Here is a 15453-nt window from a genome sequence, read left to right on the forward strand (position 1 = left end):
AAACATCAAGATTATACAGTTCCAGTTTTAACACTTGCATTCAGCAATTTACTTTAAATATATGCTTGTTCACAGTTTGTAGGATTTATATTTATTATCCTTGTTCACAGTTAATAATATTTTTAGTAATAATCATTCTGCTGTTTTAATCCTTGCCATATTTGTTTGATCATGCCTTTCTAAGTCTAATACGATTGTTATTCACAGATTAAAATTAGTTAGTACATGTCAAGATAGGAAATTGTATATAAGAATTGAAATGTAAACATTTGGGGATAGAAACTGGCGGAACTCCGCAAAACAACCTTGTAAAGTTATTTGTACATGTTGTTATTAAATATATTGTTACAACTTTATTCTGTGTTTGAGCTAATTCCCTTAAAGAAGATTTATTCACAAGGACCAGGAATTTCCTTTGTGAAAAAACCTAAACGCAGATTTTGAAACCTTAATGCAGACCCTAAGCTCAAGGTCACAGGGGTCAAAATTTTTGTGCGTATGGAAAGGCCTTGTCCATATACACATGCATGCCAAATATGAAATTGCTATATGAAGCAACACAGAAGTTATGAGCTTTTTTTTTTCAAAACCTAAATGCAAAGTGTGACGGTCAGACAGACTGACGGACAGTCCGATCACTATATGCCCTCCTTCGGGAGCATTAAAACAACTTTCTTTGACACATAAGGTTTAATAATTCTCCCTACATTTTTGCCTAATTTGCACAAAAAAACATCATATTTTTGTGGGACTTTTGATGAAGCCGTTTGACGTCATATTATCGATAGCTTTTATCTGACATCCATTACTGTAACAGATAGCATTTAGAGTATCAAGCAGCAATTCTACTCAAACTACTTGATATAATCAAAGAAACAAAAGTCTACATAATTTTGGATCACTCCACGTAATTACAATTTTTAAGGACTCCTGCAATGCGGTAGTTAGTCTTAGCTATAATATTCAAAATGGGGTTAATTTACAGGATTTTGTATCCTTAAATATGACATCACAGTCTTGTACATGTACTTGTACATGACCAGTTTTGTTTTTATTTAATACTAGACTGTACCTTGCTATTGTTTTAAAATGTATAAGTCTGCAGACGCACAAGGTTCTTGACGTCCTGCGGCGTAACAAAGATGGAGCCTTCCTCCTTCTGAGTGGCAGGAAGAAGGAGGTCACTGCAACAGCAGTTCAGTCTGCTGCAGTTCAAGTACCGAGAAGGCAACCAAAGGCAACAAGATGAAGAAACAGCCTAGGGCTTCCGCACATTTCTTCAAGCAACAAAGGGTAATTTATAAAATAAAATAATCCATTTATCTTTCTGTCATTTAGTTTAATTATTTTGTTTGCTATGTTCACAGTCATCATACTTTTTCTGGCTGACAAAATTTATTATACTGCTGACAGAAGACATGCATATTAAACAAACATCACTTGTTCATATGAATTAACAGAAGTTGATTTACAAAGTTTAATTATAAACTATGACTGATATTGCCATACCTCATTCAGCACTGAACAATTGTGCACAATTTGATACCTAGTATCTATTAGACTAAAAGCAGATATACATGTACGGAGAGAACGAGAAATGTAGACAATGGTAACCAGACAGGCACAAACACAGGAAATCAGGACCTGTGTCGGAAGCAATAATTAAGAATCATCCAGTAAGTAAATCAATAGAAACAGAGAACCTATACTTGGGAGTAACAATAATTAAGAATCATTTAATAAGTAAATCGAAACAAACAGAGAGTCTACACGTGTCAGTCATCGTCGTAATTTCTGCAATAGTTTTAACAGCCGTTAGACAATAATGATCAATTTTCTTATTTAGTGAATGGCAACAACTTTTTGATCCACTAGTTTGCAGCCGAAATATAAAGCATTTACCGTATGTCAATGTTAAACTTTAAACAGGTTGTCACATAAACTTGCAGAAGATGTGAAAAAGGCACCATCACGGTGGCAGCCTTTTTTTCAAACAAACAAGGTTCACAGCAAATGGCAAATATAACAAGAGTTCTGATTGGCTGATGCCATGATCTAACAAGAGCACTGTTTAGCGGGTGCCAACGCTCAGCTGCGGGTGCCTTTTTTAATAAATGCAAGCTTGTCAGAATTTTTCTCTTTTTTTTCCTTTTATAGAGGTCACAGTGACCTTGACCTTTGACCTAGTGACCCCAAAAGGGTGTGGCATGTAGAAATCATTAATGTGCATCCACATATTAAGTTAGTAGGTGGAAGCACTTTGATTTTAGAGCCAATGTAAAGGTATTGCACAACGCCTGACGTCGGACGACGAGGAGCTTGCTATGACAATACCTCGGGTTTTCTCAGAAAACAGCCGAGCTAAAAATAAATACTGGTGGAGCAGGATTTTTCTGCTACAGCAGAAAAATTGCTGCTCAAGCAGGAATTTGCTGGTCGAGCAGCATCTAGATGCTGCTCCAGCAGCATTTTTTTCTGCTACAGCAGAAGTTAATATTTCGTCCCCTTTGGTGCGTCATTACAATGTACCTGAAGAGGCTCAAGCTTCAGCTGCTGCAGCTTGGTCAGGCCAGACAGCAGAAGTCAGTAACCAGCAGTGACAGAAAGGATCACATCCTGGAGGCTCTGTTCACCAAGAGGACAGAAACTATAGTACTCCTCAATCTCTGGCGTTGACTGCTGTCAATCCTCCAGGTATGTCAAAAATCATTAATAGAATCATGATCAATGGATAATAATCATAATAACTTTTAATGTTTGCAAACATTGTTTGGTGTAATAAATAATTGACGTGTAAGCGTTGGTTATTGCCATAATAACCGATGGTTTGGAGTTCCGATGCATAGTAATTAAACCACTTGGGCATTTACTAAATGTAATACAGATATACTCTGTGAGCGAATTATCTGAAAGCCGTTTTTTTTTAAAGTGTAATGTTGTGTGCATAGCCGATACAGAGGACGTCACTTGCTCGATTGTGCCCAAAAAAAACGTTCCTCACCTGAGGGGAGAAGACCTTGCATGAATATCAAATTAAAGGTTTTCAAGTAATTTAATATTAAACCTTTCCATAGAAAACCAATGATTTGTAAAATTAAACTACCTTTGAAATACTACCAGTTGATTTTGTCAACACAATATTGCTATATAAGCCATATTTGCCCTGCACATAATTAATTTATGACATTGAATCATTTTTACTATGCTCATGTTATGTTACCGTATTGGTGTTTATGTAAATCTTATTTTTTCAGAGGATGTCACCTTACATCTACACAGAACTAGGATGTCCTAGTAAAAGACATAAAGTTTACTGCATTTGTAATCGACCTGATGATGGAGGTAAAGTACGAGTAATGTTTAAATTGAAAGTATTTTTAAAGCTTCTTACCAGGATAATCTTTGATGCGTTATATGATAACGTTAGAAAACTTCAAAATATTTTAAATCTACCTTCTTTGTTGAACATATGTTGTTTCCTTATTTATTTGCAGTTTAAATGCAAGAATAGTGAATATACAAAACAATCTTTTCAAGACTATAGAAGACAATATAAGAATTGACCTTTTTAAGATCATACATTTTTTTTATTTTTCAACGGACACTACTGGAAGTCAACTGACTGTAACAAATGGTTCCATCCGCAATGTGTTGGAAGATTGGCCAAAGAAGAATCCCCCATACCTTTTTTTTGTCCACATTGTGTGGTAAAAATGAAATTATAACTTCCAAAACTTGCTGTAGTTAACAGTATCATTTGTTTTTAAATCACACATTATTAAAGGTTTTTAATTTATAAACCATTGTTACCCATATTGTACTTCAAAATTACTAAAATTCTAAGTTATGTGATCAATAGATATATTTTGTACTTGTGAATTGATTAATTCCCTAAACAGAGGCCATATGAATACATTATAGTGTGTTGTACATGCCAAAGACATTTGTCTAGTATTGTTAACCATGTAGCATAGAATGTACATTATTTTTTCTGGGGTTATGTCAAGATGATCCAGAGGCAAGCCCCACAAATCCACATCTTGCAAGAGCAGATGGTGGATGTTACCAAGATATTCTTGGCGGTGTTCATTAAGCCTTGACATATACCAGACAGTGTCTCAGCCTCAGTAAAGCTTGTTGTTGGTGACAAAACAAGAAGCTTGATAAAGACTTGGCAGTTGGAAAATATGCTTATCCATTGATTGCAAAGGCCGTCTAGTTAAGTAAAACCATTACTGGTTAGATGCATTGTATGCCAATTTAAAATTAGGATTTGTGTCTGCAGGTATCAAAATTCTCCAAATTCTGCTGCAGAACAAGAAACTTTGTTGTTTGTCAGTGTTGGACCCTCACATGCAATGACACAGCCAAACATCAGAAGCATTCAATTATCTCTCTACCCAGCTTCCAAATGTTGTCACAGATAATGAAACTGGTTGTTTACTAATTGAACTGAATGATTTCAGTGTGGACAAGCAAGTAACAGCTCTCTGTGACAATTTTGAAGAAAAAATGCGCATTGACACAGAGTTTTGGCCCAATGTTTTTAAATTGGTTTTGCCAACCAAAAGAACCCAGTTTGGTCCAAACTGATCAGCTCTGTTCTGACCTCATTCAGTGGGATTCTTATTGAGGACACTTGAGGACCATGTCATGGGTGACATAATGGAAGAGGACAGGTCCCATATGAACATAGAAAACTCAGAGGCTGCTGCAATTATAACAAGAGCTGTCAGAGGACAGCGCGCTCTACTATTAGAGTTCTTGACAGTATAACGTAAGCCATCAAGGGGAAATTGTTCATATTCAATAATTTATTTGACGATCTTTCAAAAATTAAAAAAGGAAAAAAAAAAAATTGGGGGGGGGGGGGAGGAGTAGGTGGGGGTGAGGGGGGTATAATGTGGGGTGTGGTAATTTCTAAGATGATGTTTAAAAAAAAAATTGAGGGGGTGGGGGTGGGGGGGGGGTAGGGGGGTGGGGGGGTATAATGTGGGGTGGGGTAATTTATTAGATGATGTTTAAAAAAAAATTGGGGGGAAGGTTGGGGGGGGGAGGGGTTCTGGGTAGGGGCGTGGGGTATTGTTTGGGTGGAATCCATTGTGGTATTCAGGTAAGTGTTGTTTTGTCAAAGTAATAATAAAATGTGATCATAAATAAAGAAGTTATGGCAATTTAAGCAAAATATTCAATTATCTTAGTGTAAAAGGAGCCATAATTATGTCAAAATGCTTGATACAGTGGTCTGCTCTTGTTTATAGGTTGGGGTCATGTTGGTAAACAAGTATGCAACATATAAAAGCAATATGTCAAAGGATATGGGAAATATTTGGGGTAGTACGCATACTTTAACATAGATTTATCAATAATATGCATATTCTAAGCATAAAAGGGGCAATAATTATGACAAAATGCTTGATAGAGTTGTCTGCTCTTTTTTATAAGTTGGGGTGATGTTGGTAAACAAGTATGCAAAATATAAAAGCAATATGTCAAAGGACAATGAAAATAAATGGGGTAGTACGAAAACTTTAACATTTGCTGCATATTCTAAGTGGAAAAGGGGCCATAATTTTGACAAAATGCTTGATAGAGTTGTCTGCTCTTGTTTATAGGTTGGGGTCATGTTGGTCAACAAGTATGCAAAATATGAAAGCAATATGTCAAGGGACAATAAAAATAATTGGGGTAGTAAGAAAACTTTTGCACGCTAACGCTAACGCAGATGCCGATGCCGGGGTGAGTAGGATAGCTCCACTATATATATTTCATATATAATAGTCGAGCTAAAAACTGCACTAAAGCAGAAGGGAATGAAAACACACAACATGGAAATCACACCAGCCTCGAAACAATCAGTGATAAATGCCTATGGTACTTACCAAAATCATCTTCAGGCCAAACAAGATGTGTTTGTGAAACACAATGTCCCCCTATATGATGTTTGACATTGTAGGATGACCTTGACCTTGTGAAGGATGACCTTGACCTTTCACCTCTCAAAATGTGCAGCTCCATGAGATACACATACATGCCAAATATCAAGTTGCTATCTTCAATATTGCAAAAGTATTCATAAAATAAGCGATTTGGGCCACATATATTTGACCTCTGACCTTGAAGGATGACCTTGACCTTTCACCACTCAAAATGTGCAGCTCCATGAGATGCACATGCATGCCAAATATCAAGTTGCTATCTTCAATATTGCAAAAGTATTTATAAAATGAGCGATTTTGGCCACATATAATTGACCTCTGACCTTGAGGATGACCTTGACCTTGACCTTTCACCACTTAAAATGTGCAGCTCTATGAGATACACATGCATGCCAAATATCAAGTTTCTATCTTCAATATTGCAAAAGTATTCATAAAATGAGCGATTTTGGCCACATATATTTGACCTCTGACCTTGAAGGATGACCTTGACCTTGACCTTTCACCACTCAAAATGTGCAGCTTCATGAGATACACATGCATGCCAAATATGAAGTTGCTATCTTCAATATAGCAAAAGTTATTGCAAAATGTTAAAGTTGGCGCAAACAGACAGAACAGACAGACCAACAGACCAACAGACAGGGCAAAAACAATATGTCCCCCACTACTATAGTGGGGGACATAAAAAAGCTCTTGCTGAAAAAAGAAGACAAGAAAACTTGACCAATCCATTCAACAATTAAAACAAGAAAAAGCTATAAAAAAAACCTCTAGTCTTGTTTTGTTAAAGAAACGTGTTGTGAACAAAGTTAGCAAGAAAAGGAATAGCCATTCAAGTGACTCTTCAGAAAGCAGAGCGTGGAAGCCAATTAAGACTGCAAAGTTAATGTGCTGTTTACACAACTGATTTTGTGAAGTGCATGCTCTAGTTTATAATGAATTATTTATGCTTGTGTTTTGTTCATTCAGTGTTACACAAGAGCTGTCACCATAGGATGACTTATGCCCCCTATAAACGCTTGATAGAAGTAATGAGCTTTTTCCGAAAGACGGACAGACCGATCACTATATGCCCTCCTTCTGGGGCATAAAAACAGCGGACACCATGCTCAATGCTTAAAACGCACTAAGTGACCCCGTGACATAATACAACAACAACCCCATGCGATTGTTCACCAACGACAACATTGGCCCCAACAACAACCCCATGCGAAGGTGAGTGTGGTTCTGATAAAGAATCGTCTAAGCGCAAGAAGCCAGGAACGGGCAATAAACACCCTCGATATTAGTCAAAAGGGCGTTCCAGTTATCAGCCTAGAAAGCGGAAGGCATCGACGTTCAGCTCTGACATTCATTTCTATAAATGCAATGTCCAAAGTATGAAATAATAAAGTGCAACGTTAAAAGGTTGTTTGTGTATTTAAAAAAGCATTCATTCAACAATAAAAAAAATAGACAATTATAATTGCATCCGTACCTTTGTACAGACGGACGCAGCTGACAAAAGAACATTCAGGTGTTAATGTGGCAAAAAAAGTCCACTATTATATGCGCTTATAATAGCCACTTTTCACTGCAACGAATCGGGTCGTGTTTCCTGAACTTACAGCCAAAGGTCTAGGTATGATAATCGTTTAATCACATCACAGATAAACCTTAGGACATAAACGTATTCTGAATAGGTTTGATCCTCTGAAAGAAAACTGCAGACTCGCTTTTATTGAGTCTGTTCATCAGTAGTAGTGAAAATTGCAACACTACTCATGTCCCCTTGAACCGGCATAAGCGGTATTCAGTTTTCAACAAATACAAGTGCTTACACTCATGATCTCGAAGAACCTGAAGATATGTAATAACACATTAGTTAGAAATTGTTTGTTTCCTTAGATGTTACATGCCCATGAAAAAAGGCACCTGTGCTAAGATTAATAGAGCTTTTGACTTTGGTTGAAATGGATGAGGAAGTCTTGGCGGTAAGATAAAATTGGTTCCCGATTTCCATAAAAATCTCAGATTAGTAGAGAGAGGTGAAACAAAGATTTCCGCAGGGATGGGTTATAGATACAAGTAGCTTAAGACTACTAGTTGAATTAGGGTCCTTGGGGTGTAATTTATAAAGTTGTGAATCTTTCTAATACCGGTATATATTGCTTGCTGCTTTTTATTTACTTTGCTTGGAGCCATAAATGTTTTTAATGTATTGTCTTTGGTTTCGTGTAGGTCGACCTGATAACCGGTCTGTCTCCCTCCGCATCGAATGGGAAGAGGAGGAGCTCGTCAACCTCATCAATGAGAGCTATCCGGTACTTGCTGACAAGCAGTTTATGTTCATGATTGGTGCTGCTTGGAATCGCAACCTCCCCCTCCCCCAACTTACTACCCATCGCATAAAAGATGCAAGAGCGAGTAGACTGGCACTCCTCTGGGTCCTCCCAGCAAAGGGGGTCACTGTGAGGTGTCTTGTTTCAAGATATATTGTATCAAACCCTGATAACAAAAATAAAAAGGGATCACCTGTCTTGTCTGCCTGTCGGTCTATCTGTCTGTCTGTCTTGCCTATATAATTTCTTACCAAGTCACACATCTTTATTTTCTATCAGCACTCATATATCAATATTTATGTATGTTTTAGGCTTGTTTCAGTGTCAGGTATTGTTATATTTAACTGTATTGTTATATATTTCAGGCAGCAGCTGAGACTGTGACAGACACACCAAGTGAGGTCGTAGCAACTGAGGCTGACGAGGAAGAGGAGACTATCATACAGGTGAATAAATGGGGCAAGAATATTTTTCAAAAGATTGAAATAAAAAGCAGTATGATGCCAACTCCTGTCCCAAAAATCTGCTTACCAGCAGTAAGAAGGTAGGATTCCCCCATGTTGCTGGGGGCAGAATCCAGGTTGTCATCGACGAAGCAAGGCAGTAAACAGCCAGGTCAAGATTCTACACTTGTGATGCCCAGACCCAGCCCTCAACAGCCTACTCACATTATTTATTTATTTTTTTCATGCTATATGTTCTATTTTATTATTTTGACATTGCCCTTTTACCTTAACCAAGGGAAGTATTTTTGAACTAGATTGTTATGTCTTAACAAAACATTTTGCATTTCCATTTTAAATACTATGATTCAACGCATCAGTGGTAAGCAATAGTTTCTATGTACAATAAGAGGACAAATAATTTTAGATTATTACACTTATTAAACTTAATTTTGTTAAATACATTTAAGGTGTTCATTTGTAATATATAACAAAATGGTACTAATTTGGATTAACCATGACATCCTGATTTAAAAAGTAAGTTATATGCAACACTTTTAACGCATCATTTTTAGGGAGGGATATATCTATCCTGCCCTCCTTAGAGGAGATAAAGAGATTGCCAAGCAAAATGGTCCTCTACTGGTTAAACTCCACCATTGTCAGTATGTGTTGCCATAGCCAGCGTTATAGATAAGCTGCGTATCAGCGTAATATACGCATTAGAAATATCAAGATACGCTAAATTAATCATTTCCGTGCGTACATTTAAGCAAGCCAATCTGGACCTATGCAAATGATGTAAATTCTCTGCGTACAACGTAAACAAAAAATATAAACAGCCGATTGTCTTTCGCCAAAATATGAGACTGGTTATCGTAAAAATTAGAGCTAATTTTTGCGCTGGATTGTAAATACCCTTGTCAAAAAAATAACCCACTTTCATACCAAAACACACTTAAACCAACATAAAACTGTGTTTTTTCTGAGTTTTTCTCAGCGGAAGTTGGTTTTTGCTATTAAAAGCGAGTTTTATGTGCGCTAATCTGTGCTTAACTGAGTTTAAAGTTGGTTATTTTAAGAAGATGTGTGTTTAAGCGAGTTTTTTCTGTAAGGAGTCAGTTTTTTGTGTGTCAAAAGTGAGCCTTTTTATTTATGAGTTGGTTTATGTGTGTTTAAGTGTGTCTTTTTGTTTTATATGCGAGTCTTTTACAACAGAAGTTGATCCTTTTTAAACAGAAGTGGGTTTAAGCGAGTTTAAATTGGTCTTTTTGTAAATAATTTGAGAGCTGAAACCAGGCTAAAAGACTCACTTTAACACACTTTTCAATAAGTTGGTATTTTGTTTATAAATAATACTCATCAATGAAACAATAATTCTTCAACTAGGTCTTTGTTTCATGATTATAGCCATATATAATACAAGTCAATTGTAAGGGGGCTTTTTTACAGCTTGTTTGCCATTGTCCCTATTGTAAATGTGTGTGCTCCCCATAATTTTTTAGTGAATATTGGATGAAAATGGCTCTTTCAGAACATCACAGGTTCACAGATGGACAACAAGTATCACTGCCAAAAACTATAAAAATGATAAAACTTAGTTTTATACCTGAAAATGAAAGAGTTTGTGTTTCGCTTTGATTTTTTTCTTTATATTTGTTTTTATTATAAACAATATCTTATGATTGTTTTATGTCTTTAAATTATTTTATTTTTTTAAATTTTAAAACAATCTTATATGATTGTTTATATTTGTTTAAATCAGTATTTACTTGTTAAATCTGCATATTTAAATAATTATGGTATTGGAAACATTATTTTGAAAATAATCTATTAATTTGTGTACATAAGTTATGCAAGATTTTGATATTTTCATATGATACCATTATATCCATTTTCTTAATTTGCAATAAAATAATAAGATGCCAAACATGACCTGTGTTACATAAACAGTCAACAAAATAACAAGACAATACCTAAAAATACCCCTTTTCACACCACTAACAATAAACAGATAACAATCTGTCAGGCATTCAGAGCTTAACAGGGTACTGATTATCAGGGGCAGATAAGGCTACTGATAGGGTTTGCCCAGACATAAGGCTGGAATGAGGTATGACTTTTGATTGGTTCAATTTTTTGCACAGGAAATTATTTGAAAACAACAACTTTTGAAAAACAAGCTGGTTTCAGCAATTGAATTGAGCTTAATTAAATTAACATTAAGACTTATAATTGTTCTGTAAAATGTATTGAAATACTGTCAGCATGAAGTATTGTGTGATGAAAACAATGTGTATTTTACTACAATTTGGAAATCAACAATAAGTTTGTTGGAAAAGAAGTTCAACTGTTTTTTTTTGGAATACTGAAGAAGAGTTTTAACAGGTTTGTATTGTCATTTCTTCATCCTTTTTTTTTATTTAGTTTACTGAATTAATTATGATCATTATTATATTTATGTATTGTCACTGGGAAATGTAAATTGATAAGTAAATGTATTGCAACTTAAAGGAAAAACAACACAATTTGAAGCAAAAATAGATGAACATACACATGACAAAGTGTAAATGTTGTGTACAGTGAATAATGGTGGTTGTGTTTTATGATTATTGTCATCTTTATTGTTATTTATAGATATTTCTGGTTATTACTGAACATATTTCTTTCCCTCATATTTTAATTTTGAAGGTTAAACTCTTGCCCCAAGAGCAAAAGGGGTAATCATACTACCTGATGTATGGACTTTTACACCAGGCTTTTACCCTGCACGAGCTGGCCAACTTGAGGGGAACTGAAGTGGGCAAACCTCGCCCTGTCCTTGAACAAGAAAGCTGGATTTGTTGAGAGGTAAAACTATACAGGTTATTGCATTTTAAAAGCGTCACAATTCTGACCAATGTGACAAATATTTTTAGAGTTTGAAATGTGATGAAAGTAAATTACAAGCTTTGGAAAATTACCAACTGTAAATATTTTGTCAAAACTCCTTTTCTTTTTTTGGTTTCAGAGTATCATTTAAGCTGAAATCCAGCATGAAACCAGGGAGGTGATGGCCATCGCACAGGCCATGTGCCGACCATTCACTTTCCACCAGCTTGTGACTTGCTCCATGAAGGGAGCAACAACTACAACTGGGTCACCAAGACCAAGCCTCCCCGCTGCTGAGAGAAATGCAATCATTGGTACTTTTTCTTCATCATAAAAATTTAAAGTACCAGTTATCCATATAGAAATTCAATACACATTCTACAAATATTTTTCAGATCACTTACTGTTTACAGTCGCATAAATGATCATTTTATTACATCATTTGTGAAAAGGGAGAGTTTTTATAATCCAAGTGACAGTTAACAACAGTGTTTTTTTTTATTCATGAAGACAGGGATTGAAAAACTTTGTCCGTGTCTCTAGTCACTGTCTCCAGGACAATCAGTAATAAACTCATTTGTGTTGACTTCCTTAATATGCAAATATTTAACCTCTTTTTCTGGCTAGAGTATTTTCTATTTAAGAACAGATTTTGTTGTTTTTTTGCATGTTTTTAAAATGAATAGTCTATTATATTTTTTCAGATGTCATAGCCAAAACCTTTGACAAGCCTCTGGTTGATGTTGAAGAAAAGATGAGAGGTTGTTTAAGGCACCTGCGGCTGATGCACAAGTAGACTGAAGTCTTTGTAAATAAAATGTGCTGTTAAAATGATTATTTAACCATTGTTTTCGCTTTGTTATATAGATTTGCACCTGTTTCAACAACATTAACTTATTTTTATGCTCCCGTTAGGGTCTCATATAGCAGTTGAACTGTCCGTCTGTCTGTCTATCTATCCGTCCGAAAACTTTAGCATTGGTCATAACTTTTGCAATATTGAAGAAAGCAACTTGATATTTAGCATGCATGTGTATCTCATTGAGCTGCACATTTTGAGTGGTGCAAGGTCAAGGTCATCCTTCAAGGTCAGAGGTCAAAATCCAATGGAAGAAATAAGCAAAGAGAGATAATATCTATACCTGCCAAATGATAAATAGAAATTTTATTTCAAAGCGACGCAGTAGGGGGCATTGTGTTTCTGACAAACACATCTCTTGTTTGTATTTATTCCATACAATCTTACTTTTTTCAGTTCTTTCTTTGTGTTCAATGTTACTTTATAGCACTATTATATTTTATTATAACAATGCCATGTCTGTCAAAATAGTTTTATCATGCTGTGTATATGGATATATATGTAAAGTTTTATGTTTTATTGTTTAAAAAAGTAATTAGAATTTAATTTATGATATTTTTGTTCTTATCATAAAAAAGTTTTTCAGTTTTCAAGTGGGTGAAAAGTGAGTTTTTACTGAGCATTTAACAGGTTTTAAAGCTAGTTTTAACTGCGTTTAATCTGTGAAAAGCATACATTTAGCTCACTTAATGCTCAAATAAAAACCCACTTTTAACATGCTTAAGAACAGGAAAAACCGACTTGATGTGTAGAAGCGGGTGTAAAAGCCAACATAAAGAAGGAAAACACACTAACTTTTAACCAACTAAAGTTGGTAAAACTCGGTTTTAAAGCGTGTTTTAACTGCGTTTAATCTGAGTTAAGCACACATTTAGCTCACTTAACACTCAAACAAAAACCCACTTTTAACTCGCTTAAGAACAGGAAAAACCGACTTGATGTGTAGAAGCGGGTTTAAAAGCCAACATAGAGAAGGAAAACACACTCACTTTTAACCCACTTAAGTTGGTTTAAGTTAGTTTTAGTTGGTTTAAGTTGGTATAAGAAGGTATTAGCGTGTTGGTTTATGTGAATGAAATCCAGGTTTTACCTACAAAAAACCAAGTCGGTAAGCAAAAAGTGTGTTTAAAAGACACGCTTTAACCCGGTGCCAATACCGCAGGGCTTAACACGGTTTTAACACGGATTAAAACCGGGTTTTGCCCACTTTTTTGACAAGGGTATAGTTAGCCAGTTGGTATGAATTTTCTGTATCATCTAGACGCATGGTAAATTTAGTATTGTTTTTTTAACAGTCAAGCACTTATGTGTTTATTCACATGAAGAGGTCAGCATGGCTTCTTTGAAGCCAAAACAAATTACTTTTCAAAGTAAAATTGATTCTTTTTATACGGCAAAAGTTGTATCGAGTAAAAACATTGTACTGCCAATACTGAATTATTTAATTTCCTCTGTTTTCAAATAAAAAAGGACACAATTAAATGCTAATAAAAGAACTGTTGAAAGTTAAGTGTGTTCAGACCTAGTGGCTTAGGAGGAAAAAAACAAAGGAGGAAAAGGCTCATGGAAGCCTTTAAAGCAAGGACAGTTAAAAAACAAAAAAATCTTTAAGAAACCTACTACTATGAAGGAATACACATTGTTAATGGTTTATTGTGTTTAACATGATTAAAGTAGTGTGTCTATACCCCGGCTATATTCTTGTTTTACTTTAAGCAAAAAACCCTTCAAGCAAGGAAAAATGTGACCATCTACCCCCATGCTTTGAAAAGTGGGGGTATATACCCCCATGGGTCAAAAATTATCTATAACGCTGCATAGCAACCAGAATTATTGACTTAGGAACAAAATTAATTGACGTGCATATCTCCATATTGCCATCTGTCCATGTTTCAAGTTTTATGAAAAAATATTGAGAACTTTTAAAGTTATGACAGGATCCAGAAAAGTGTGACGGACTGACAGACAGACGGACAAACAGAGCGCAAACCATAAGTCCCCTCGGGTTTCACTGGTAGGGGACAACAAGACCAGCAGGAGATCAAGACAATGTTGGCTACTTTGATAAAAAGCATGCACCTGTGGGGTCCAGGAACTTCCAGAAGGAATTAACCTTCCAGTGAAACAAATGGTGGATGTGGATGATGTTCGATCCTTAGAGGAGATTAAACAAGACTAGCGGGAAATCAAGACCATGCTGCCATGGCTACCTTAATACAATGCATGCATGGACCTGTGGGGGCCAGGAACTTCCAGAGGGAATTGACCTTCTGGTGAAACAAATGGAGGTGGTTGATGTTGAGCAGAGGCTTTGTAATAGAGCCACAATATGGGTATGTACTGTCAGACTGGTGTGTTGAAATTCTCTGTAGAATTATGTGTATTTATTCCGCAATCTCGAAGTTGTCAAAGCTTTTGCCCTTTTTTTTTTTTTTTTTTCTGAATATTTTTTCCTCGCAGGTGAACTAGTTATCCAATGTTGGTGGGTCCTCTGTAAAACTCATGACAAAGCGTCTAATGGCAGGGGTCCTTGAAAACCAGTTGGCTAGAGGTTTCAACTGGACTGGGTGTAGAAAGATGTCCTTTCAGTTGTTGAAGCTGTGTTTGACTATTTTCTACTTAAGACACTTTATAAGAGCATAAAGTACTAGTCAGCAGAAGTGCAATATTTTTTTTAAACGGTTTTCATGCAGTATACAAAAATGTGTGTTTGTTGGGAATGTGAAAGTCATCATAAATAACACTAAAACATGGAATACGCCTGCTACAACTAGTGTGTCACCAGCAGCTGCAACAGAGGAGACCACAAATGAGGATATGTTATTAGATGCAGGTAAATTTGTTACTTTAATTGGTGATCAAAATATACTGACTAAGTAAACAGTGCAATTCGGTGCCCATATGGACCCCAGAGCAATCCTCACAATGAAAGCCACGTCTAATAAAGCAGTTCACTGTTGCAATCTTTGTTCAGACTGATGCGAGTTTATCTACAAAAGTTTCTTTTTTTTCGACCG

At 35.8% G+C, this 15453-nt stretch overlaps 1 long non-coding RNA gene across 1 annotated transcript; it reads left to right on the top strand.

Annotated features, from left to right (window-relative positions):
* Positions 1-10567: 10567 nt before the first annotated feature.
* LOC127850839 (uncharacterized) lies at positions 10568-12982 on the top strand. Its single transcript, XR_008035474.1, has 3 exons — positions 10568-11556; positions 11717-11891; positions 12282-12982. It is a non-coding gene; the product is annotated as an uncharacterized LOC127850839 (long non-coding RNA).
* The last annotated feature ends 2471 nt before the right edge of the window (positions 12983-15453 follow it).

The sequence above is a fragment of the Dreissena polymorpha genome, chromosome 1, assembly GCF_020536995.1.
Source record: "Dreissena polymorpha isolate Duluth1 chromosome 1, UMN_Dpol_1.0, whole genome shotgun sequence".
NCBI classification, from domain to species: Eukaryota; Metazoa; Mollusca; class Bivalvia; order Myida; family Dreissenidae; genus Dreissena; species Dreissena polymorpha.